Source organism: Gorilla gorilla, chromosome X, assembly GCF_029281585.2.
Source record: "Gorilla gorilla gorilla isolate KB3781 chromosome X, NHGRI_mGorGor1-v2.1_pri, whole genome shotgun sequence".
In the NCBI taxonomy this organism is placed as follows: domain Eukaryota; kingdom Metazoa; phylum Chordata; class Mammalia; order Primates; family Hominidae; genus Gorilla; species Gorilla gorilla.
The window spans coordinates 117,456,703-117,480,189 of NC_073247.2; the positions used below are offsets into that span (position 1 = coordinate 117,456,703).

At 36.8% G+C, this 23,487-nt stretch overlaps 1 protein-coding gene and 1 non-coding gene across 2 annotated transcripts in view; one reads left to right on the top strand and one right to left on the bottom strand.

Annotated features, from left to right (window-relative positions):
* Positions 1 to 23,487, top strand: part of IL1RAPL2 (interleukin 1 receptor accessory protein like 2) — a 1,227,386-nt gene that overhangs the window by 1,116,532 nt on the left and 87,367 nt on the right. The gene's annotated exons all lie outside the window — the stretch shown is intronic.
* On the bottom strand, positions 17,241 to 17,347 carry LOC115932458 (U6 spliceosomal RNA). Its single transcript, XR_004068737.1, has one exon. It is a non-coding gene; the product is annotated as a U6 spliceosomal RNA (small nuclear RNA).

Here is a 23,487-nt window from a genome sequence, read left to right on the forward strand (position 1 = left end):
GCAGGAGAATGGCGTGAACCCGGGAGGCAGAGCTTGCAGTTAGCCGAGATTGCACCACTGCACTCCAGCCTGGGCGACAGAGTGAGACTCTGTCTGAAAAAAAATAAATAAATAAAATAAAAAATAAATAAATAAAAGAATAAAAAAAATTCTGGAGCTGAAAAATGTAATTGACATACAGAAGATTGTATCACATTCTCTTAACAGCAGAACTGATCAAGCAGAAGAAAGATTTAGTGAGCTTGAAGACAGGCTATTCAGAAATAAATACTCAAAGGAGACAAAAGAAAAAGAATAAAAACAATGAAGCATACCTGCAAGATGTAGAAAATATCCTCAAAGGGTAAATCTAAGACTTATTGGCCTTAAAGAGGAAAGAGAGAGAGATATTGGGGTAGAAAGTTTATTCAAAGATTTAATGACAGAGAACTTCCCAAACCTAGAAGAAGATATAAATATTCAATTACAAAAAGGTTATAGAACACCAGGTAGATTGAACCCAAAGAAGACACCTCAAGGCATTTGTTAATCAAACTCCCAAAGGTCAAGGATGAAGAAATGATCCTAAGAGCAGCAAGAGAAAAGAAATAACATGTAAAAGAGCTTCAATATGTTCTGGAATCAGATTCTCAGTGGAAACCTTACAGGCCAGGAGAGAGTGGTATGATATATTTCAAGTGCTAAAGAAAAAAAACTGTATCCTAGAATAGTATATCCAGTGCAAATGTCCTTCAAACATGAAGGATTAATACTTTCCCAGACAAACAAAAGCTGAGGGATTTCATCACCACCAGACCTATCCTACAAGAAATGCTAAAGAGAGTTATTTAATCTGAAAGGAAAGGACATTAATAAGCAATAAAAAATCATCTGAGGGTACAAAACTCACTGCTAATAGTAAGTACCCAGAAAAACACAGAATATTACAATGCTGGAATTGTGGTATGTTAACTACTCATATCTTGAGTAGGAAGATGAAAAGATGAAGAAATAAAAAAAAAATAACCATAACAACTTTCCAAGACATAGTACAGTAAGATATAAATAGAAATTTAAAAAAGTTAAGAAGCAGGGGGACACAGTTAAAGTGTAGAGTTTTTAGTAGTTTTCATTTTGCATGTTTGTTTATGCAACCAGTGTTAAATTATTATCAGTTTTAAATAACAGGGTATTAAGATATCATTTGTGAGACTCATGGTAACCTCAAAACAACATAAAACAGATATATAAAAAATAAAAAGCAATAAATTAAAATACATCACTGAAGAAAATTGCCTTCACTAAAAGGAAGACAGGAAGGAAGGAAAAAAGGAAGAGAAGACCACGAAACAATAAAAAGACAAATAACAAAATGGCAGGAGTAAATCCTTACTTATCAATAATAACATTGAATGTAAATGGACTAAACTCTCCAATCAAAAGATGTTCAGTGGTTGGATAGATTTAAAAAAAAAACAAGATCCAGTGATATATTGCCTACAAGAAACACACTTTAGCTATAAAAACACACAAAGACTAAAAATAAAGGGATGGAGAAAGATATTTCATGCCAATGGAAAACAAAAAAGAGCAGGAGTAGCTATCTTTATATCAGAAAAAATAGATTTCAAGCAAAAATTGTAAGAAGAGACAAGATCATTATATAATGATAAAGGAGTCAATTCAGCAAGGGGATATAACAATTATAAATATATATGAACACAACAATGGATCTCCCAGATATGCAAAGCAAATATTACTAGAGATAAACAGAGATACAGCCTAATGCAATAACATCTGGAGACTTCGACACGTCACTGTCAGCCTTGGACAGGCCTTCCAGAGAGAAAATCAACTAAGAAACATTGAATTTAATCTGTACTATAGACCAAATGAGTTTACTGGATATTTACAGAACATTTCATCCAATGGCTGCAGAATACAATTTATTATCTGCAGCACATAGACCATTCTCGAGGATAGGCCATATGTTGAGCCAAAAAACAAGTCTTAAAACATTCAAAAAAGTTGAAATTATATTCAGAATCTTTTCTGACCATAATGGGATAAAACTAGAAATCAATAACAAGAGGAATTTGGGGAATTATAAAAATACATGGAGGCCGGTCTGAGAATCTCAAATATTGTAGCTGTTTAATACTTATCAGTTTCTAATTTCTGTCCGCTGATTCACAAAGTAGCTTACTACTTTCAAAAGAGAAAGAGCTTGAAAGCCATTCTGCATTCTTTTTCTACTTCCCAGTTGACACTGGAGTTGCTGCAGAGGGTTCCCTTTAAAACTAGTTAAAAAGTATTCCGTAAAATAAATGCAATATTTTTCATCTTTTCTTTCTTTTATTTACTAAAGATACGGACTTACTTTCAAAGTCTATTTTCTTCTTTACTGCAAAGTAGATTTGGCAATCCTAAGCTAGATCCATTCCATTACAAACTTCAGATAAAATGGCAGCAATAGAAATAGATTATTAAATCATTAGCCAGTTGTCTAATTACACTGTGAAATCTAAAGCATACCTCCTTTATTGTCACTCACAGAAACTTTCCCTATCTTAGCAAAATCTTCAGTGTTTATCTCTCATTCGTTTTCTTCTACACTCTTCCTACTTTATCTTCCACCAAAGCCAGAATTTTCACTGTTCTCATGCTTTTTTTTTTCTGTACGTCAGAAGCTCTTCCAGTGATACTTACAGAATGCTCATGCTTATGAGTGGGAATAGCATCTGAAAAGCTTTGTTAGCATGACATCTCTTTATGAGCTGATTCCACATCTTAGAACTCTCAGAATCTCCCTTTTTAAAATCTTAGATTTTTACACTGACCTTTATGTTATATGGCTTGCGTTTTGTGTACCCAATCTCTTATTGGATGTGTGACTAATGTGAGTATCATCAACTGATACAAGGAAAGATGTCCAAAATAAACAAGTTAGCCATGGTAGTGCTTTTGAAAAATATACACACATTATTTGAAACTCCTCCCCTCAAGAGGTGGAGACTAGTTCCTCTCTCTTAGAGTATGGGCTGACCTTAATGCACTTCTAACAAATAGAGTAAAACAAAGGCAGGTGTGTGTCACCTTGGCGATTCGATCATAAAAGGTACTGTGTCTTCCTCCTCACTGGCTCTCTCTCAGGTCGTTTGCGCAGAGGGAAATTTACAGCCATGTCATGAGGACATTTAGGTATCCTATGGAGAGGCCTACCATGGTGAGAAACTGAGGCTTCCTGCTAACAGCCATGTAAGTGAGCCATCTTGAAGTGGATCCTGAAGACCTAGTCAAGACTTCAACCTCCTAGGAGATACTGAACAGAACCAGCTAAGCCATACACAAATATCTGACAAACAGAAATTGTGAAATAATAAATGTTGATTATTTTAAGTCGCTAAGTTTTAGGGTAATTTGTTACATAGAAATAGGTAACAGGATATTCATAGGTTTTAACAATTAGCCTATCACATCTCTCAAAAATGGTAAAGGGGATTTTCTATATGATACTTACCTATACAGTTGACCCTTAAAACAACATGTGTTTGAACTCTGTTGGTTCACTTACATGTGGGTCTTTCTCCACAAATATATCAGAAAATTTTTGGAGAGTTGTGACAATTTGTAAAAACTAGGAGATGAATTGCTTAACCTAGAAATATCAAAACAATAAGAAAAAGTTATGTAATGAATGCACAAAATATATGTACATCCTAGTCTACTTTATCATTTACACAAATATAATATACAAAAGTATATTACAAAAAGTTAAAATTAAAGACACTGTATCAAAAAAGTTTAAATTTATCAAAACTTATACAAACACAGATCATACATGGTGCCATTCCCAGTTGAGAGAAATGTAAACAAATGTAAATATGCAGTATCAAACTGTAACTGCATAAAATTAACTGTAGTCCATACTATACTACTATAATAATTTTGTAGCTACCTCCTGTTGTTATTGCAGTGAGCTCAGGTATTGCGAATATCCACTTAAAATGCTGTGTGCTGCCAATCATCTTCATGTGAGCAATTCCTCTCTCCCGTAAATTGAGTATCACAGAAAAAAAATGACCTCTGGTGTTATTCATGTAGTTTTCATTGATTTTAGGGCAATACCATAAGCTTTGGATAATACCATGAGAACCCATATGAATTGCCACAAGTGATGCTGGAAGTGTCCCCAAGAAGCAGAGAAAAGTCTTGACATGACAGGAAAAAGCTGAATTGCTTGTTATGTACCATAGATTGAGGTCTGCAGCTGCAGTTGCCTGCCATTTCAAGGTAAAAGAATCCAGCTTGAAGATTATTGTAAAAAAAAGAGAAAAGAAAATTTGTGAAGCCATTGCTGCAGTTACCAAAAATGTTGCACTTTTTGAAAAATGCCTTTTTATTTAGTATTGAAAATGCAGCTTTTAGGTAAGTGCAGGATTGCTATAAGAAAGGCATACCTATAAACTCTAACATGATTTAAGCAAAAGTCAAGTCAATATATGATAACTTAAAACAAAAGGAAGCATACAAAGTTGAAGAATTTAATGCCAGCAAAGGATGGTTTGGTAATTTTAGAAAGAGGTTTGGCTTTAAAAATGTCAAGATAACAGGAGAAGCAGCTTTTGACAACCAAAGAGGCAGCACAAGTTTCCAGATGCCATTAAGAAAATCATTGAGGAGAAAGGGTATCTTCCTGAACAGGTTTTTAATGCAAATGAAAGTGCCATATTCTGGGGAAAAGTGCCACAAAGAACATTTGTTGGTAAGGAAGAGAAGCAAGCACCAGGATTAAAGGCAGGAAGAGATAGGCAAATTCTACTCTTTTGTGTAAATGCAGTCAGGTTTATGATAGGATTGCTCCAATTTATAAAGCTGGTAACCCCTGAACCTTTAAAGGAAAAGATAAACACCAGTTGCCAGTCTGTTGATTGTACAACAAGAAGGCCTGGACAATCAATGAGAACTCTTTTCCTGGATTGGTTCCATCGATGCTGAAGTCAAGAAGCACCTTGTCAGTAAGAGACTGTCTTTTAAAGTTCTTTTGATATTGAACAATGCCCCTGACTACCCAGATGCCCCTGTGAGTTCAACACCACAGGCATCATAGTGGTCTACTTTCCCCAAAACAGAATGTCTCTAATCTAGCCTCTGGATCAGAGGGCCATAACAACCTTTAAGGCTGATTACATACAATACTCTGTGGAAAAGATTGTCAATGCTATGGAAGAAAACCTCCTCAATAAAGAGAGTGTCAGGGAAATCTGGAAGGATCACACCATTAAAGATGCTGTCTTTGTTATAGAAAAAACCATGAAAACAATCAAGCCCAAAACAATAAACTCCTGCTGGAGAAAACTGTGTCCAGATATTGTGCATAACTTCACAGAATTTGTGAGAGAACCAATCAAGGAAATGATGAACAAGATTTCTCTTTCTTATGATTTTCTTAATAACATTTTTTCTCTAGCTTAAATTATCAGAATACAGTATATAATGCATGTAGCATATAAAATATGTGCTGACTGATTAAGTATGCTACTGATAAGGGACCAGGCAACAGTAGGCTATTAGAAGTAAGTTTTAGGTGAGTCAAAATTATATGTGGATTTCTACCTGCGTGTGGGCGGGGGATTAGCGGCCCTAACCCCTGCATTGTTCAAGGGCCAACTGTAGTTGATAAATAATCAGTCAAGCCATCAAGCATAGTGGATTTTCATACTTTCACCCTTGTCTTGAATAGTTATAGCCCAAGGAGCTCAGCCTTACATAAAAGGAAATTTTATGAGCCTTTATTTTATGCACGTGTGTGTGTGTGTGTGTGTGTGTGTGTGTGTGTGTGTGTAATTTAAGCCACCTTAACAAAGCATCGTGTTGTACCGTTTTTCCTCCTATCATTTGGGAGGACAAAAAGACAACCTACAAGAGAAAACCTGTTACCTTTTTATGGATGGAATTTTAAAACACTTGATCTTTTGAAAACTATATTCACCATAATATTATTTAACATTACTTGTTTTTCTGAAAAAGACAAATAACAAGATGTTTTCTTTCATTTTGACAGATTAGAAGAGATTAAATTTCACTGTAAATTGTTTACTGAGTGACTGAAATAAAATATTAATTCACTAGCTGAGTATGTGTTTATTGAACTGGATTTATCTTTTTGTCCTTTTAATAGTTTTTATTTTTATTTATTTTTTTGTTGTTGTTGTTGTTGTTTTCCGAGACGGAGTCTCGCTCTGTCGCCCAGGCTGGAGTGCAGTGGTGCCATCTCGGCTCACTGCAAGCTCTGTCTCCTGGGTTCACGCCATTCTCCTGCCTCAGCCTCCCGAGTAGCTGGGACTACAGGCGCCAGCCACCACGCCCGGCTAATTTTTTGTATTTTTTGTAGAGACGGGGTTTCACCGTGTTAACCAGGATGGTCTCGATCTCCTGACCTCGTGAACCGCCCGTCTCAGCCTCCCAAAGTGCTGGGATTACAGGCGTGAGCCACCGCGCCCGGCCGTAATAGTTTTTAAAAATGGGGTTTTTTTTTTGCTGTTTTGAGCAAACATGAAGTACAAAATACAGAAATTTTTACTTTCCCCAACTCAAAAGCTAATAAAAAACCCACATAGCTTTATAATCTATTGCAGGATCTGGCCAGCAGCCCACAATGCAACGGGGCTCTCTCTTTGTTCCCAGGTGGATCGGCAGGTCGAGAAATAATAGACACACACAAGATAGTGAAAGCTGGGTCCAGGGGGGTCACTGCCTTCTGGTCCCGTGGTGCCAACAATGCACTGAATATACCAGCATTTATTATTAAGTTTAGTGAGGGTGGGGGTAGGTTAGTGAGGGATTTAGTGTCATTTGATTATGAGGTGAGATGGTCACATGGGGATGAAGTAATTGTTTAACATAACATCTGTATGCAGAAGTACAGTATACAGAGAAAGGAATTTACAATATAGTGTGTGCATCGGTAATTTCTAACAGAGCCGTAAAACAGAAACACAGTCTTTCCATAACCTATGATTAGCAAGATATTAATCAGCAGTAACAGCTGCAGCAAAAGCTGGTTACAAACAATCCATAGAAACAGGACTTGAAGCTAGACAACCAGTTAGACCAGAAATTCTCAGAAGGCAGTATGCCTTAACCCTAAAGAAGCCTAGAAGAGCCGTGGCAAGATGAGGGCATTTATAGCCCTATCTTATCCATATGGACAGGCGCCCCTCATGCGTCCATTTATAGGCTCTCCACAAGGGTCGCATTCCATTCCCAGAGCTATGAACATCTGCTTTTCTGGGATAGGAATCTTGGTGATGTGAAACCTCCCTGACTGCACGTCCATTCGTAGGCTCTCTGTAGGGGGAAGCACATCACGCGCTGTTGGCTCATTCTGGCAGTCCAACCTGGCATTGTCTTTACACAATCCTGCATGCAACTTTGTATTTACAATAATCAGGAGCATTTCATCTTTTATTCCGTAGCAGTAGTTTCAGGGGGTCTTCCTACATCTCCCCCTTTTCTCTGATTTAAATGAACCATAGCAATCATAGCTTGGCACTGATCATGACTGGATTGAAGAATATTTTTTTCCAATTTTACATATGAACAATAAACCAATAGCACAAATTATACACAGAACAAAATTAACGATAGTGGATCCTCCCAAAGATTTTACCCATTGAATGGGGTTGAGGTTAGATAACCCCTCAGAGATACCGTCTAAAACTTCAGGACCGGGTAAAGCAGTTAAGTGTGCTTGAGAGGCCTCAAAAATCTGTTGTTTTAGCTTGCTTATGTCTAAACTTAAATTGTCTTCACTTCTTTGTAAATGGCGTTTTACTGATTCCCAATTGTGAACAGGCTCATTATACTGAAACAGAGTTATACAAAAATCAGAAGTATTCCAATCACATTGCACTTATAATGTATGTTCTAAACTCAATTCTATCTCCCATCCATATAACAGTTTGTCTTAGATCATTAATTTGATTGGCCAATTTTTGATCAATACCTGACTGAGAATTCCACATCTAAGTAGAATTTTTTTGCCATTTATCCACAAAATGAACAGTTTGAATAGATTGATGTAATGCAACTCCAGCAGTAGCAGCAGTCACAGTAACAGCAATTAAGCCCATTATTACTGCAATTAATGTAAAAATAAATCGTTTACTCCTTTTAAGAGTTTTCTGTAGAATATTATTAATAACATGGATAGAAGGGGAAGATTCCCAAGGCCTATGTAAGGCTACGGGGAGCCAAATACCTTCTCTGGCTCTGACTATTAAAATACTATGATATTGATTAAAGGATGAGTCAATACAAGTATACAAGTAACAATTAACACAGGTAATTATGTTGGTTTTTGAACTAACATGCATCTTTCCTACTAATAACATATATGGTGGTTTAGCACAACTTTTAAGTGGTACAGTTTTGTTGGACTCCATATAGATAGTATATATATTTTGGGATGGTACTCCTTTTTGTGAATGTGGGGTGGGGGGAATAGGTTGTATGAGAGGTGGTGGGGGGACATTAGAACGAGGGGGTATAAGTCCTTATAATCTTTACTGTCCCATCTTTGAATTGACCTTTTGACAATTGCCATAGTGATATTTTTGGCTGTATGGAAATAGTAGTGTAAATCAATCTATTGTCTTAGTTTTTGAGGTGACAAGGTGGATTTACTTATAACACTTTCTCCAGCCCAAACTCTCATACCAGTCATAGCTATGGTTAATCTCCATAATGCTGAATGTTCAGGTCCTAAGTGGGGAACAACGAGCCTTGGCTTTGGAGGGGCAACCCCTGCCCCTTTCCACTTAAGAGGAAAAAAGGAGTTAAATCTACAATATAATAGGGGAGGGTTGTCACTACTTTTTTGATAAGTAATATCATAGAGAAAATGTTGACAATATCTGTGACCTTGAGAGCAATCATTAGTAATATGACCTTTGGGAGCCCAATCAACAATGGTGTAGTGAGAAGAATTAAATAACACAGTTCCTTCTGAACTAACACAATCCTTCCATGTTAATTTGCCAGCATTTGAAGACAAGTTGAGAGGACACGCAGGTCCTAAAGGCTTATATTGGGATGTGTGAATATAATCAGTGATTCCTGTTTTGATCTGCCTTAGAGGTTTTAATGAGAGCCCTGATACCAAGTGTCCTAAAGGAGGGACAGAGTGACCAGACAGTAGTGTGACCACCCATGTTTGAATATCTAATAAGAGACATCCATTAGTGGGTCCCAGGCACAAAGGTGGATACCTAAAACCTAAAGCGATATTGAAAGGGGTTCCTTCTTCTGAAGGTTGGGCAGGACAAGGATCATCTACAGAACCAGGCATCCAAATACCATCATTAACATAGTCCTCAAAAGGAGCATCCATCCATGTCATGGCTCGAGTAAGAGGAGGAAAAGGAATATAGGCCCAATATGTATAGTTTTAACAGTCTGTGGGGTGACAGAGGGTAGAAGGATCTCATTTTAAAATTATCTAACATTATTTTAATAGCAAGCTGCAGCTCACAATTAGTTGATCTCTTTGTGATCTTTACCATGTTTTCAACAATATTTAAATAAAAATAAGTTTACTTATTTTTGTGAGTTATGTGGATTCCAAAATAAGTTAGAGTAAAAAGCAGGGTGGGTGTTTCTTAACCTTGTACAAAAAAGCAATAAAAGATTTCCCATGTTGATTATTTCTCATTCAGTACGCTTTCTGGGATTCATTGGTTCAAGTTTTCTCCATCTTCTGCACATGTGCTTAATATCCCCAAAGGATGTGAAAGGGGTAAACATTTTATATTAATTATGTATAGAAAATCCTGGCTCGTCCCACTCACAATTTCACCTTGGTACCCCATAGCCAAATACCTGAGACTTCATTTCTTAGAAGATAAACTCAAGCATCACATTGTCCTGGTCTTGCTGCATTCTTCACTTCTTTTTCCACCCAAAGCTATTTTTCTAATTAATTTTTAAATTTTGAGATGACCATTTTACAATCACATGCAGGTGTAATAAATAATTCAGAAAGATCCCATATACTCTTTACCCAGTTTTCCCCATTGGTAAACTCTTCTGGAACTATAGCACAATCTGACAACCAAGATACTAACATTGATACAGTATCATAACACAGAACAGTTCTACCCTGACAGAAATCCTTCATGTTGCACTTCTATAGTAACACCCATTTCCCTCCCACCACTATCCCCTATTTAACTCCTGGCAACCACTAAACTTCTCTCCATTTCTGTAATTATGTTATTTTGAGAATGTTGAATTTGTTTATTTTTCTAAAACTTTTACAGTGCTACATTTTACATTTAAGTCCTCAGTCCATTTTGAATTATTTTTATTATATAACTTGTGAGACTTAGTTCACGGTTCATTATTTTTTGCCTATGGATGTCCAGTTTTTCTAGCACCATTTGTTGAAAAGCCTGTCTTTCCTCCATTGAAGTACTTGAAGTACTTTTACATTTTTATAAAAAATCAGCTGGGAATATTTGTGTGGCTCTATTTCTGGGTTTCCTGTATATATATATATATATATATATATCTCCACCAGACCACACAGTCTTGATGACTATAGCTATATAATAAATCTTGAAATCAAATGGACTGATTTTTCCTACTTTTTTTTGCAATACTATTTTAGCTATTCTAAGTTCTTTGACTTTTCACATAAATTTAGTGTAATCTTGTCTATATCTTTTTTTTTTTTTTGAGATGGAGTCTCGCTCTGTCACCCAGGCTGGAATTCAGTGGCACGATCTCGGCTCACTGCAAGCTCTGCCTCTCGGGTTCATGCTGTTTTCCTGCCTCAGCCTCCTGGTAGCTGGGACTACAGGAGCCCGCCACCACGCCTGGCTAATTTTTTGTATTTTCAGTAGAGACGGGGTTTCACAGTGTTAGCCAGGATGGTCTCGATCTCCTGATCTCGTGATCCCCCCGCCTCAGCCTCCCAAAGTGCTGGGATTACAGGCGTGAGCCACCACGCCCGGCCAATCTTGTCTATATCTAAAAAAAAAATCGAACTGGAATGTTGATAGTAATGCATTGAACCATTATAACAATTTGGGGTAAATTGACATCTGTACTATGATGAGTCATCCAATTCACGAACACACTGTGTCTATTTATTTAGATCCTTTATGATTCATTTATTCAGTGTTCCATATTTTTGACATACAAGTCCAGCACATGTTTTGTTAGATTTACACCTAAGTACTTTATTTTTTCAATGAATGTAAATGACACTATATTTAAAATATTTTTTGGTATGTGTGTGCGTGTATATATATTATATATATACCATACATATATACATAATATATAATATATAATATTTATTATTTATTTATTTATTTTAAGAGAGAGTTTCACTCTTTCACCCAGGCTGGAGTGCAACTGTGTGATCTCGGCTCACTGCAACCTCCGCCTCCCAGGTTCAAGTGATTCTCCTGCCTCAGCTCCCGAGTAGCTGGGATTACAGGCACCCACCACCACACCCTGCTAATTTTTGTATTTTTAGTAGAGATGGTGTTTCGCCATGTGGGCCAAGGTGGTCTCAAACTCCTGACCTCAGGTGATCCACCGGCCTTGGCCTCCCAAAGGGCTAGGATTAAAGGCATGAGCCACCACGCCTGGCTGGTTTTTATATTTTTAATTGGTGTCTATGAATTGATTGCTTAGTTTATAAAAATACAATTGATTCTTGTATGCTTATATTATATCCTGAAACATTGCTAAACTCTCTTATTCTAGGAGTTGTTTTTTATTTTTTTATAGATTCCCTAGGATTTTCAACATAGACGTTATGTCATCTGGAAATAGAGGCAGTTTTATTTCTTTCTTTCCAATTTGCATGTCTTTTATTTTATTGTTTTGCTTTATTGCACTGGCTAGAACTTCCAGCAACGTATTGACTAAGAGCAGTGATTTTCAGCTGTTGATAAGGGTTCATTTGGCTCTGTCTGCTTTCAAAAATTTGTCTTTGTGTTTAGTTTCTAGAAGTTTAAATATAATGTGTCTTGGTATGGATTTCTTTGTGTTTACCCTGTTAGAGGTGCACCCAACTTTTTAAATCTATAGGTTTATATTTATACCATATATGGGACATTTTTAGGCATTATTTATTTGAGTACCAACATCATTTCCTTTTCTCCCCAGGACTCCAATGGCTTGAATGTGAAACCTTTTGTTATAGTCACACAGGTCCTAGACTATCTATTCATTTTTTTTTCTAGTCTATTTTCTCTCTACTGTCCAGAATGAGTAATTACTGTTCTATTTTCACTTCGATGGTTTATTTCATCTATCCCCTCCATTCTGTTTTTGAGCCCATCTATTGAGCTTTCTATTTCAATTATTGTACTTTTTAATTCTGGAATTTTCATTTCGTTCTTTATATTTCTAATTCTTTGCTGGGACTTTCTATTACTATACTGAGGCTTCCTATTTTTAAACTTGATTCATGTATCTTCATAATTGTTTGCTGAAGTTTTTTATTATGACTGTTTAAATAATTGCCACATAATTTTAACATCTCTGTCATCTTGGTGTTGGTATCCGTTATCTTTGTTCATTTTTTTTTGAGATTTTCCTATTTTTGGTATAACTACTAGCTTCCAATGTAAACCTAGACGTTTTGTACTATGTTCTTTTTTTTTTATTATACTTTAAGTTTTAGGATACATGTGCACATTGTGCAGGTTAGTTACATATGTGTACATGTGCCATGCTGGTGCGCTGCACCCACTAACTCGTCATCTAGCATTAGGTATATCTCCCGATGCTATCCCTCCCCCCTCCCCCCACCCCACAACAGTCCCCAGAGTGTTATATTCCCCTTCCTGTGTCCATGTGATCTCATTGTTCAATTCCCACGTATGAGTGAGAATATGTGGTGTTTGGTTTTTTGTTCTTGTGATAGTTTACTGAGAATGATGATTTCCAATTTCATCCATGTCCCTACAAAGGACATGAACTCATCATTTTTTATGGCTGCATATGGCTGCATAGTATTCCATGGTGTATATGTGCCACATTTTCTTAATCCAGTCTATCATTGTTGGACATTTGGGTTGGTTCCAAGTCTTTGCTATTGTGAATAATGCCACAACAAACATACATGTGCATGTGTCTTTATAGCAGCATGATTTATAGTCCTTTGGGTATATACCCAGTAATGGGATGGCTGGGTCAAATGGTATTTCCAGTTCTAGATCCCTGAGGAATCGCCACACTGACTTCCACAATGGTTGAACTAGTTTACAGTCCCACCAACAGTGTAAAAGTGTTCCTATTTCTCCACATCCTCTCCAGCACCTGTTGTTTCCTGACTTTTTAATGATTGCCATTCTAACTGGTGTGAGATGGTATCTCATTGTGGTTTTGATTTGCATTTCTCTGATGGCCAGTGATGGTTCTTATTTAAATCTTCTATTTTAGTTGTCTTTCTCTAATACTGCTCCATCAGGGAAAATAGGGAAATTAGCTCATTGTTGCTAGGTGAAGGTAGAAGCCCAGGTTCCCCACTCAGCTTCCACTGACAGCCAAAGTGAGAGTCTCCTAACTACTACTACATAGGTGAGAGTTCCAGGTTCTTCCATGGTCTCCACTGATACCTTGGTGGAGGTGGCTTTATTATTACTTGGCAATTGTGAAAGGCCTCCTCCAACAGAACCCCCGTAGTGGGTAGAGGGATGTCTCATTACAGCTGAGTTGGGGTAGAAGTCCAGACTTCTCACATGGTGTCTCACATGGATACTGCAAAGGGGCAAGAGGAGTGTGATTCTCATTAACAACAGGCAGGGATTAAGTCTTAGCTTTCTATTTGGCCATCTCTGATACCATCCCAATGGCGTGCTAGACAACTTGTTACAGCATCCTAAGAGTGAATGTCTAGGCTCTCCAATTATCCTTTGCTGGCATGGGCAGGGATGGTACCATATTTTTTTCTGTGATGTTTGGTTGGACTATAATAAATATTATCCAAAGGCTTTCTATCTTTCTAGGCTTCCCCTTTTTTAGTCTTTTAGATAGGAAGAGCAGATCTTTGTTGGGCTTTTTATGTCTGCGACTGTTGCCATTTCTGGGTTTCTGGCTTGTTCAGTAACAAGTCTGGTGTATATGAGACACAAAGAAGACCCAGGGACCTAACCACTGTGTCATTCCTTGTGTCCTGTAGTCCTTAGCCTGTCTGCCTTCTTCTCCCTGTTTTTCAGCATCATCTTATGTTTGCTTTACACATAATATCCAGACAGCTTAGTTGTACCTCGCCGGAAAAATAGGAGAAATTATAGCGACTCTATCTTCCCAGAAGCATAAGGCTTTATTTTTATTTTTAGTTTTAGTTCTGGGGTACATTTGTAGTATGTGAAGGTTTGTAACATAGGTAAACGTGTGCCATGATGGTTTGCTGGACCTATCAACCATCATCTAGGTATTAAGCCCAGCATGCATTAGCTATTTGTCCTAATACTCTCCCTACCCCCATCCCACTCGCTGACAGGCCCCAGTGTGTTGTTCCCCTCCCTGTGTCCATGTGTTCTCATTGTTCTGCTGCTACTTATAAATGAGAACATTTGGTGTTTGGTTTTCTGTTCCTGCATTAGTTTGCTGAGGATTATGGCTTCCAGCTTCATCCAAGTCCCTGCAAAGGACATGATCTCATTCCTTTTTATGGCTGCATAGTATTCCATGGTATATATATGCCACAATTTCTTTATCCAGTCTACCATTGATGGACATTTGGGTTGATTTCATGTCTTTGTTATTGTGAATAGTGCTGCAATGAACATACACATGCACGTATCTTTGTAATAGAATCATTTTTATTTCTTTGGGTATCTACCCAGTAATGGGATTGCTGGGTCAAATGGTATTTCTGGTTCTAGATCTTTGAGGAATTGCCACACCGTCTTCCACAATGGTTGAACTAATTTACATTCCCACCAACAGTGTAAAAGTGTTCCTCTTTCTCTGCAGCCTCGCCAGTATCTGTTGTTTCTTGACTTTTTAATAATGGCTGTTCTGACTGGTGTGAGATGATATCTCATTGTGGTTTTGATTTGTATTTCTCTAATGATCAGTGATGTTGATCTTTTTTTCATATGTTTGTGGGCTGTATGAATGTCTTCTTTTGAGAAGTGTCTGTTCATGTTCTTTGCCTGCTTTTTAATGGGGTTGTTTGTTTTTACCTCATAAATTTGTTTGAGTTCCTTGTAGATTCTGGATATTAGATCTTTGTCAAATTGATAAATTGAAAAAATTTTCTCCCACTCTGTAGGTTGCCTGTTCATTCTAATGATAGTTTCTTTTTCTGTGCAGAGCTCATTAGTTTAATTAGATCCCATTTATCAATTTTTGCTTTTATTGCAATCGCTTATGGTTATTTCATCATGACATCTTTGACCATACCTATGTCCTGAATGTTATTGTGTAGATTTTCTTCTAGGGTTTTTATAGTTTTGGGTTTTACATTTAAGCCTTTAAGCCATCTTGAGTTAATTTTTTAATAAGGTATGAGGAAGGGGTACAGTCTCAATTTTGAACAAATGGATAGCCAGTTCTCCCAGCACCATTTATTAAATGAGGGATTATTTCCCCATTGCTTCTTTTGGTGAAATTTGTCAAAGATCAGATGGTTGTAGATGCGCAAACTTATTTCTGAGTTCTCTTCTGTTCCATTGGTCTGTGTCTGTTTTTGCACCATTACCATGCTGTTTTGGTTATTCTAGCCTTATGGTATAGTTTAAAGTCTGGTAGCATGATGCCTCCGGCATTGTTCTTTTTGCTTAGGATTGTCATGGCTATATGGGCTGTTTTTGGTTCCATAAAAAAATTAGTTTTTTTCTAATTCTGTGAAGAATGTCAATGGTAGTTTAATGGGAATAGCATTGAATCTATAAATTACTTTGGGCAATATGGTCATTTTCATGATATTGGTTCTTCCTATCCATGAGCATGGAATATTTTTTCATTTGCTTGTGTCCTCTCTGGTTTCCTTGAACAGTGGTTTGTAGTTCTCCTTGAAAAGGAACTTCATTTCCCTTGTTAGCTGTATTCCTAGGTATTTTATTCTCTTTGTAGCAATTGCGAATGGGGGTTCCTTCATGATTTGGCTCTCTGCTTGCCTGTTGTTGGTGTATAGGAGTGCTTGTGACTTCTGCACTTGACGTTGTATCCTGAGACTTTGCTGAAGTTGCTTATCAGCTTAAGAAGCTTTGGGGCTGAGACGATGGGGTTTTCTAGATATAGGATCATGTCATCTGCAAACAAGGACATTTTGATTTCCTCCCTTCCGATTTGAATACCCTTTATTTATTTCTCTTGCCTGGTTGCCCTGGCCAGAACTTACAATACTATGTTGAATAGGAGTGGTGAGAAAGGGCATCTTTGTCTTGTGCCAGTTTTCAAGAGGAATGTTTCCAGCTTTTGCCCATTCAATATGATATTGGCTGTGGGTTTGTCATAAGTGGCTCTTATGATTTTGAAGTATGTTCCTTCAATACCTAGTTTACTGAGAGTTTTTGACATGAAGGGATGTTGGATTTTATTGAAGGCCTTTTCTGCATCTATTGAGATAATCATGTGGTTTTTGTCTTTAGATCTATTTGTGTGATGAATTACGTTTATTGATTTGCATATGTTGAACAAGACTTGCATCCTGGGAATGAAGCCAATTTGATCGTGGTGGATAAGTTCCATGATGCACTGCTGCATTTGGTTTGCCGTATTTTATTGAGAATTTTTGCATCAATGTTCATCAGGGATATTGGCCTGAAGTTTTCTTTTTTTGTTGTATCTCTCCCAGGTTTTGGTATCAGGATGATGCTGGCCTCATAGAATGAGTTAGGGAGGAGTCCTTCCTTTTCAATTATTTGGAGTAGTTTCAGAAGAAATGGTATCAGCTCCTCTTTATATTTATGGTAGAATTCAGTTGTAAATCCAACTGGTCTTGGGCTTTCTTTGGTTGATAAGCTATTTATGATTGCTTTAATTTTGGAACTTATTATTGGTCTATTGAGGGATTCAACCTATTCCTGGTTCAGTCTTGGGAGGGTGTATGTGTCCAGGAATTTATCTGTTTTCTTTAGATTTTTTACTTTATTTGCATAGATCTATCTGTAGTATTATCTGATGGTTGTTTATATTTCTGTGGGTCAGTGGTGATATCCACTTTTTCATTTTTTATTGTGTCTGTTTGATTCTTCTCTGTTTTCTTCTTTATTAGTCTAGCTAAAAATATGGAACACTTCATGAATTTGCGTGACATCCTTGTGCAGGGGCCATGCTACTCTTCTCTGTATTGTACCAATTTTAGTATATGTGCTATCAAAGTGAGCACAGCATAAGGCTTCTAAAACAATTTTTAAAAATAAAAATTGTGTCCACCTGGGTACCTCTTCCACTGGTAGAAAGTAATGAGCTCATTTAAGATCACTGAAACATCACAGGCCAGACTAGAGCTCATTCACAGTAGCTTCCATCTCATCATAGTTTGATGCAGTCTGTTGGTAATGATAAATATTTCTCTAGACACAATTTCTCCTTGATTGGTTAGCTGGAAGGCAGAAGAGCTTTTCAGTCTCCCTAGGTGGACTGAGCGGATTATGAAGAGACCACAGAAAACTTGTCTTTTCCTTGATGGCATCAGACTCAATAGAATCCGCTTAGGGACTATACACAGGAAAGCAAGATGGGGCTAACTAAAGTAATGTAGGAAAAAGGTATTCTCTTGTACCTGATGATCCCCCTTTGGCAAAAGGGAATCTCTGTCACTTGAACATCTATGTCTCTAAAGGAACCTGCTAAAGGTTACTGCTACAAATATTGGGAAATTGGTTTTACCATTAGATTTTGCTTGATACCACATTGCATGGGCTGCTTCCCAAGGTGCAAAAGTGTTAGATAAATGTCTTCTTCAATAATTACATAGTAACAACTGAATGTGTAACTACATGACACCTTGTCAAAACTCAATAATAATTACATAGTATTTTTGTTTTCCTCAACTAGTGCTATTATATCAGAGAAACAGTTATACTAAATCATAATGCTTTAGTGATGACATATTTATTTACTAAATGATCAGGTATGACATGAAATTTCTTCTTAAATTATATTTAACAAGATACATAGTAATTTCATCATTTTCTGCTGTTTGCTATGTGAAGTAACCCTCCAATTTTTTAAAGTTTCCAGTGTCTCTTGTGGTTGTTATTATTCTTGTTTTTGTTTATTAAAAGTGTTTATTAACACTTCTGTTACATTTAAAAGACATGTTACTCTTTCATTGGATAATGTAAATAATTTAGTATAGTTTTGTCTCCCTGTTTCCAGCTGTGTGTTGAAGATATTTTAAAGTTGATAACTTAGATTACAAGGGAAAATTGTCATTGAACACTGCCAGATCAAAGAAAACGTCACTAGTTCTAACAGTTGCTGAGAAATTGACCCTCTTTGAATGAAATGTAAGCATTGGATCCCACAGGACAAGTAAAACTTCTTTAACTTGATGATTTTATTCAATAAGCATCTATATATACTGCACATTCTAAAGCTCACATTACTTTTCTCATTCTGTGTTATTTAAACTTCTGTAATTTCCTCTACTCCTAATCACCAGGCTCTATAGAACAAACAAAGAGAAATACTTGCATTAAGTTGCAGACAACTTTAACAATCTGATTTTACAAAAGTCAGAAAGTATTTTTTTCTTGGTAATCCTTATTTGAAATGAAGCAGTTCAATAGCAGGCAAACAGCATTGTTGACACACTAATCCAAGCTCTCTCAATCTCAGTACTGTTGACATTTAGGATCTGAAAGATTTTTTTGGTGGAAGAAGGGGCTGTCCTCTGCTGTTTAGTAGTACACCACTGGCCTTTACCAGCTAAATGTCAGTAGCATTTCCCACCAGTTGTGACAACCCAAAATGGCTCCAGACATTACCAAATGTACCCTAGGGGGCCAAAATTGTCCCTAGTATGTATCCTCTAAAAAAAGATTAAATGGAAGTTAAATAATGTTCTGATGGAGATTGCAGTGTAGTCAAATTCTACCACATATTAGCCTATTAATGAAGTGAAGCTATTCCAGAAGATCATTTCCTGAGAAGAAAGCTGTATCCCCTGCCCATTTGTAGTGAAGTGCCAATAGGGAGTTTATGTGACCTCCTGAAGCTCCAATTCTTTGCCTGATATCAAAAGTATGGTTACATTATCCTGTGCCTAGTAACTAAAACCAAGAGATGTTGACAAATGTATAGAGAATAGAGGTGAATAATAAAAAAAAAGAGAAAACACAAACAATACATAAATATTAGTCTGTAAGATTCAGTACTGACATAAAATATGAGTAACACATGAGCAATAAACTTTTTAAAAAATCTTGTGAGTACATAGTAGGTGTTGTATTATGGGGCACATGAGATGTTTTGATACAGGCATGCAATGCCTAATAATCAAATCATCAAAAATGGGGTATTCATCCCCTCGAGCATATTTCCTTTGTGTTACAAACAATCCAGTTATACTCATTTAGTTATTTTTAAATGTACAATAAATTATTTTTGTTTGTAATCACCCTGTTGTGTTATCAAATACTAGGTCTTATTTATTATTTCTAACTACTTTTTGTATCCATTAACCATCCCCATCCCCCCCAACCCTCATTACCCTTCCTAGCCTCTGTAAACCACCCTTCTACTCAGATGAACAGTAAATTTAATGGAACATATAGACACTCACAACGCATTTTATAGGAGACCTGGTGCTCATAGCTGTTCTTCAGGTTATGAAGTCTATTGCCACTGATTCTTTTTGTCTTTTCCTGACTTCTGAATAGTTGATACTAGGAGTCAATAGGGTAATAGCCAAAGTTTAAGATCAAAAGTCTCTGATACTTGAAATTGCAAGCCCCACCCAATCCCTGTGGAGAGCCCTAAGGAGATACCAGGTCTTATCAGAGAGCAACAATTCTCTTGTCTTTCTTTGGCAAACTAGAGAGTAACAAAGGCTAATTTATATTGCATATAACTAAAACATATTATAATTTTCTATAACAAGCAGAAACATTAGTTTTAAAATATGTATGCGCAATAAAAAAATGCATAAATGAAAAAGGCAAGATATTATTTGGTTAGGGGATGGATTACAGCCTCCAAATATGTCAAGGAATGGCTTGCAGAAAAGTTTCTCTCTTTTTTTTTTTTTACTATCATGTGATAGACAAAGTCATTTCTTAATTACTTTTCACAGCTTCTAATCCCCTAGACTTGTTTGCTATATGGAATCATAATGAAAGATGCATGAACAACAAGCTATGATACTATAATGACACTTGAGGCTCTACTTAAGTTATAATCCAAGTTATATGTCATGGCAGATCAAGCACTTCTTTTGTAAATACTTTTTGTTAAATCATAAAGTTCCTTACTAGGGGGAACATAACTAGCTCTATGATTTAAACTCAGAAAGATAACCAGGAATTAAATATCTTGTTAAAATTTCACTTTCAGAACAAGGTAAAATCATGACTTTCATACAGACACAAAAATTGATTAAGGATTTATTTTATTCATATGGTATGAGGGAACCAGGCAGATATTATAACTGGTTCAAAATAAAAGTCAAAAGAGCTAAAATTTTTATGGCGTAAAGGAATGTTGACAAATGGAGACAAAACTGGTTTTTCCAAGGTGAACTGGAGGAGCCAAATGTCTAACAGACAGAGTAGAATTTATATATCAGTTACCTTCAACTTACAAGAAGTTGCAAAATAATTCAGACAAGGAACAATGAACAATGAACAGAACAATGACTTTGCTTAAATCAGGCCTAAAGGATACACTAGAGATGATGTATCATTTCCCACCAAAACATATCAATTTTTACTAAAATTCCCCTCCTTTTTGATCAAAAAAGCCTGAAAAATTATCTTGATCAAAAAATAGCACATATCATCAGACTGGACCTAATTATTTATGAAGGTGCAGCAAGTGTGCTAATTTGCCATATGGACCTTCTTAAGTTTATTTTGATGGATGTTTTCATAAAGAATCTCAGATTGGACTTTTAAGAGCTCTTTATTATGTGTGGACCTGAGGCTAGAAAACAAGGATTTTGCCAATAGTATCTACAAATGTGAGTGAATTTCTTTCTTTCTTTTTTTATTTTTTGAGACGGAGTCTCGCTCTGTCACCCAGGCTGGAGTGCAGTGGTGCGATCTCGGCTCACTGCAACCTCCGCCTCCCAGGTTCAAGCGATTCTCCTCCTCAGCCTCCCAAGTAACTGGGACTACAGGCATGAGCCACCATGCCCGGCTAACTTTTTCTATTTTAAGTAGAGACGATGTTTCACCATGTTAGCCAGGATGGTCTAGATCTCCTGACCTCATGGTCCGCCCGCCTCGTCCTCCCAAAGTGTTGGGATTACAGGCATGAGCCACCGCACCTGGCCTGAATTTCTTTCTTTTTAAGGTTCTCAAAACGTCCTAAAGTCCCTGGCTTGCCAGGAAGTGACCTTCCTTACTCATCTGTAAGTCTGAGAACCCTGGAAGCCAGATACCATGCCAGTTTTCCCAAGTTTATTTTGTAAGCATTGGCTTTATAAAGTCAGCTTTGGTGCCTTAAAAGTATCTGTTCATATCTAATTGAATAAGCATAATTTTCACATATAACATCCTAGGCAAGTCCTTGGTTGTATAACCAATGTTTCCAATTATTCTCCAGTAAAAGGAGAATAAATTCTTACTGCAACTATGCAAATCACTACATTGCTATGAAAATAAAAATGTTCGATAAGAGTTTCTGAATTCTGAAGGGGTCAACAAGGAGAATAAAATATCATTTATAAATATTTCATTTCAGTTTATAAAAGCAGTGTCTACTAAATTATTATAAGTTATAGATAGTGTAAAAGTACAAAAGTGTGATACCTTTCCTCACCAATCATAAGGGTAACAGCCAAGACTCCTATAACAAAAGATAGGTTAACAAGAGACAAGCACGACAAATTTATTTAATCAAAATTTTACATGACACAGCAGGCTTCGGAAATGAGGACCCCCAAAACCTAAAGGAAACCATCTATATACTTAGGTTCAATAAAGAATGGATAGCCACGTAGAAATGTGATTAGACAAAAGAGTATGACCTAATGGTAATAGATTGCGTGGGGGGATCCAACAAGGCCTATCTGTTCAGAGACCGGTTGACTTCTCTGTGTAGCATTCCTTCTTCCTCAGTATGATACACGACCCCTCAGGAATGAAGGTCTTCAAGGGAAAGGGGAACAGGGAGAGAGTTACCTTTCTAGGTTTAATGGCTTGCTTTTGGGGAGAGGGGTTCTAGTTTTCATGACCCTCTTTGGAGAAGAGGAATTCTGGTTTCCATGACTTGCTTTGGGGGAGAACAAGGAGGAGACAGGAGAATGTAAGATCAGAAAGACCTTGTTTCTGAGGCCTTTCTAGTTTCCTTCAGTTCAAAGTATTCAGTATGCCAAGGTGCCATACTTCAGGGTATCATGTTCTGAGCCCCAACAATAGCATAAAAGACAAAGGACTTCCTTATACATCTTGAAAAGAAAACATTAAAACATCAACAATATTATTTAAAAATTTACATCATAGGCCAGGCACAGTGGTGCACGCCTATAATCCTAGCACTTTGGGAGGCCAAGGCGGGTAGATCACCTGAGGTCAGGGGTTCCAGACTAGCCTGGCCAATGTGACGAAACCCTGTCTCTACTAAAAATACAAAAATTAGCTGGGTGTGGTGGCAGGTGCCTATAATCCCAACTACTCAAGAGGCTGAGGCCGGATAATTGCTTGAACCCAGGGGGCAGAGGTTGCAGTGAGCCAAGATGGCACCATTTTACTCCAGCCTGGGCGAAAGAGTGAAACTGTGTCTCAAAAAAAAAAAAATTATATCATATCATTCAGTCTTATATAATTATTCTTGCTCCATAAGATCTTGTATTAGCAGAAGCCTATACCCAAAAGTACCTGTTGTAATCCTTTTCCATGAGGCTCTGAGACAGTCATCCTTTTTTAATGACAAAGCACTGAGGACTGAAGTTGATTGCATATGCTTTCAAGAAAGGATCAGAGTAAAACAAACAAAAAAAATATCTAGGACAAAAGACTATGGTTAGTTATTACTGATAGCTTTCAAAAGTGAAAGGTCTAATGAGCATTTGTTGTAAGAAAAATGCAGCTGACAATAAAATTTGGTTTTTTCTTTGACATGCAAAACAAGATAGTTAAGCCTGCCGAAAAAAGTTTTAGACAAAATAATTATAAACAGTGATTAAATCTATTATTAAAGAAGATAGTGAACATTACATCTAAATTATAAAAATAGATGAATATATCCTTTACGGAGAAAAAATCTTGAGATATATAAGTCTGAAATAAAATGCAATAAATATACTAAGCATATAGTAAGAATATGCCAAGAATATGTCAATATTAAGTAAAAAGATTC